Source organism: Sus scrofa, chromosome 4 (genome assembly GCF_000003025.6).
Source record: "Sus scrofa isolate TJ Tabasco breed Duroc chromosome 4, Sscrofa11.1, whole genome shotgun sequence".
In the NCBI taxonomy this organism is placed as follows: domain Eukaryota; kingdom Metazoa; phylum Chordata; class Mammalia; order Artiodactyla; family Suidae; genus Sus; species Sus scrofa.
In genome coordinates this window covers 96,841,824-96,845,680 of record NC_010446.5, presented here as the reverse complement: position 1 = coordinate 96,845,680, position 3,857 = coordinate 96,841,824, and positions in this window count along the sequence as shown.

Sequence of the window (3,857 nt, the reverse complement as noted above, 5' to 3'; positions counted from 1 at the left end):
TCTCTCAGAGCCGATGGCAGGACCTGGGGAGGCTGCTCACAGGGGCAACAATCCCTCGCTCCTTCTGGATAAGAGGCCGCACTTTCCCCGCACAGCAGTGGGGCGTAGAGGCAGTCACTCACTCAGGATGCCTTGGGAAGAGTAGTGATGTCTGCACCTTCAATGATAAAACAAGGAGGAGATAACTTTTCCAGCACTGATGCATAAAGCTCTTTCTTCCTCTGGGCCAGGCAATTCTTTTTTTTTTTTTTTTTTGTCTTTTCTAGGGCCACTCCCACAGCATATGGAGGGTCCCAGGCTAGGGGTCGAATCGGAGTTACAGCCACCAGCATACGCCAGAATCACAGCAACACGGGATCCGAGCCGCGTCTGCAACCCACAACACAGCTCACAACAAAGCTGGATCCTTAACTCACTGAGCAAGGCCAAGGATTGAACCCACAACCTCATGGTTCTTAGTCGGATTCGTTAACCACTGAGCCATGATGGGAACTCCATGGGCCAGGCAATTCTTAAGACCCCTGGTTCTTAGGAATCTCACACTGCTTAATTACTTTCTCTTAAAAATAAACTTTTTCCCTATAATTAAAGAACATTTGCTAAACTTTTGAAAACCAGGGAAACATGAAAAAAGTCGCACAAACATGTGACTATAAGGTTGGCAACACCTGCATACTGTCTAGGCTGCTTTTTCACATTACGTCATGAGAATTTGTCCTTCTTTAAAAGTGATTTTAATGAATAAGCAATATTTCATCCATTTTATAGATGCACAATATTTTAGGTAACTATTCCTCTCTTGGACATTGAAAGAAGCTCTGCTTTATTGCTCCTCTAAAGAATGAGACACACATTTAAAAAAATTCCATTGATTTAAATGGAGGCAGTTTTCTAGCAAGTTACTTTTCTGCTATATTAAATGGCTTTTAAAGTTTTGGGGACACACTGTTAAATTGGCCACTACCACCACTGCCTTGTGTGTGCCCATCCCTTACAACCTCAAATGTCCTGAATCTGACAATTATAAAAAACAGGTAGAAAATCTTTTATTTATTAAGGAAGCTGAACATATTTTTATATTTATTGGCCATTTACAGTTCTGTAAATTGCCTTTATCCTTTCTCAATTTTTCAAAATTGTGAATTAATTTTTTTATTCCTTAATACGTCAGGACATTTTGCATTTGTGCTATGTAGGAGTTATGTAGCATTAATTATAACAATATAGTTATCGAATAAATACCATAGACACTTTTACTCTGTGTGTTGTTGCCTTTTTAAAACCTGTGTTAGGGTAATTTTTGTCCCCCGGAGCTGCAAACAGTGTGGTTAGCTGCGCAGCCTGCCACTGATTTGGAAGCTGCCTCTGGGGAAGGACAGAGGAAAGCCCATCGCAGGTGGCCGCTAGGTGGCTCTGGTCACTCTTGCAGTCCTCCACCTGCGACCTCATGGCCTGCCCACGTGGGTGGAGCTGCCTTTGCGGCTGATTCCCTTTCCCTGTGCTTAGCCACCCTCCTGATAACTGTCTTTGACCCAGTCCGCCTTTTCTGGGAGCTATGTGCCTTTGTGCAGATTTCACCCCATGTGTTGGAGCTGCACCGTGTGGGTCCCTTTGGATGGCTTTGGGAGCATATCTAGTACAGAGATTTCTGGGATCTCAAAGCACAGATGCCTAGCAATCAACACACAGGGCTTCGGGAGCCTGCTGCTGGCCCCCAACCTGATCCATGCCGCTCTGATTCTGTTACAGCAAGAGGTAGCGCATCCTAAGTGCCAGTCAGTGTAAGGGGTGGGCGGGGCTTGGCTGGGTATTACAGAAATACTAGTGAGGGGAGGTGAGCGGACCCCTCAGGGCTCACTTCCTAGTGCGGAGGCAGGTAGAGGAGCCAGCAGTCACAGGTGCTATAGTGGCGCCGCTCCTGATTTTGATTGGACATGGGGAAGGGGAATGCATAGAGGGTCAGAAAAGAAGTGATTTCATGAAGGAATTGACATTGGGTTGGCTCCAGCAGGATGGACAAAATGTCTCCAGGCCAAAGGGCATTCCAGACTAAGCATGTGTATGCAGCACAAGCCAGACTGGAGGGTTCCCTGAGTTTATCAATCCTACATATGTGCCAAGTAAATCCCAGGGCTCTCAAACCGCTGGAAACAAATCTGACTTTGAGGCCAAGTTTTTCTATCCTGGAACATCAGTGAGTGAGTGAGTGAGTGAGTGAGTGAGTGTGTGTGTGTGTGTGTGTGTGTGTGTGTGTGTGTGTATTATATTATCCATTCATCTGTTGACGGAAATTGAGTTTGATTCCCCCTTTTTTTCCCACTTTTGTGAAAAGTGCTGCTATGAACTAGAATGTACAAGTATCTGAGTCCCTGCCTTCAGTCCTTTGGAGTGTATACCTAGAAGTGAAATTCTGTGATGTCTTACTGGTTATTTTTTATCTTTTTAGGGCCGTACCTGTAGCATACGGAGGTTCCCAGGCTAGGGGTCCAATCGGAGCTGTTGCTGCTGGCCTACACCAGAGCCACAGCAATGCCAGATCCAAGCTGTGTCTGCAACCTACACCACAGCTCACAGCAACGCCAGATCTTTAACCCACTGAACAAGGCCAGGGATTGAACCCATATCCTCATGGATACTAGTCGGGTTCGTTAACCACTGAGCCGTGAAGGGAACTCCCCAGTTTTTTGTTTTATTTTAAGAAATAAAATAGGTGTGGCTGGTCATTTCCAATTTTCCATTATTTCACAATTTGCAGTCAATGGAAAATGTCAATCTTGGTTCACATGTAAAGTGATGGCTTCACGAAGGGGCTGGGGAGATGTGGTCAGTTGACGGCTGCACTATCTTCTAAAATCAGGGGCAACACCTCCCCCACCCCCCGATGGGTGCTGTTGCAGCTGTGACTTAGGTGGTTTAGAATCTTCATGGTACAGAGTTAAAAAAAGCAATATTAAACACTTTGAGCTGGTCTGGAAAAAAGTAATTTAGATAGAATTCTATTGCTTGCTTTGAAGCGAATCAGGATAATACGGTGGTTGCATGGATAGTCTTGCAGCCAGACGGCTGTGTGACCTTGTTGAGTTCAGAAAACATGCAACAACTCTGATTCCATACCTATAACAGGACACAAGAGAGACCTGACATGCAAGGGTTGTTGGGAGAAGAAATTGAGAAAGTGGATGCCAAGCAGTTGGAACCATGTCTGGCTCATAGTAGGTACTGAGTAAATATTTAATGTTACGATTATTTTTATTTTTTATTTATTTTTTTATTTTTTGTCTTTTTGCTATTTCTTTGGGCCACTCCCACGGCATATGGAGGTTCCCAGGCTAGGGGTCTAATCAGAGCTGTAGCCACTGGCCTACGCCAGAGCCACAGCAACGCAGGATCCGAGCCGCGTCTGCAACCTACACCACAGCTCACGGCAACGCCGGATCCTTAATCCACTGAGCAAGGGCAGGGACCGAACCCGCAACCTCATGGTTCCTAGTCGGATTCGTTAACCACTGCGCCACGACGGGAACTCCCTTATTTTTATTTTTAAAACCAGCAGCATCTCTCACATCCATTTTTTCTAATTTTCTCATGTAAGACACTTACAGAGTCCTGGACCCATTTCTCAGCATATAGAGCCACTTCAGAAGTTTTTAAATTTTTTTCGGCTTTTTAAAAAAATTTTTTAGGGCTGTACCTGCCACTCCTGGAAGTTCCCAGGCTAGGGGTCAAGTTGGAGCTGTAGCCACCAGCCTACACCACATCCACAGCAACACAGGATCTGAGCCTTGCCTAGGACCTACACCACAGCTCATAGCAACGACAGGTGCCTGACCCACTGAGTGAGGCCAGGGATTGAACCC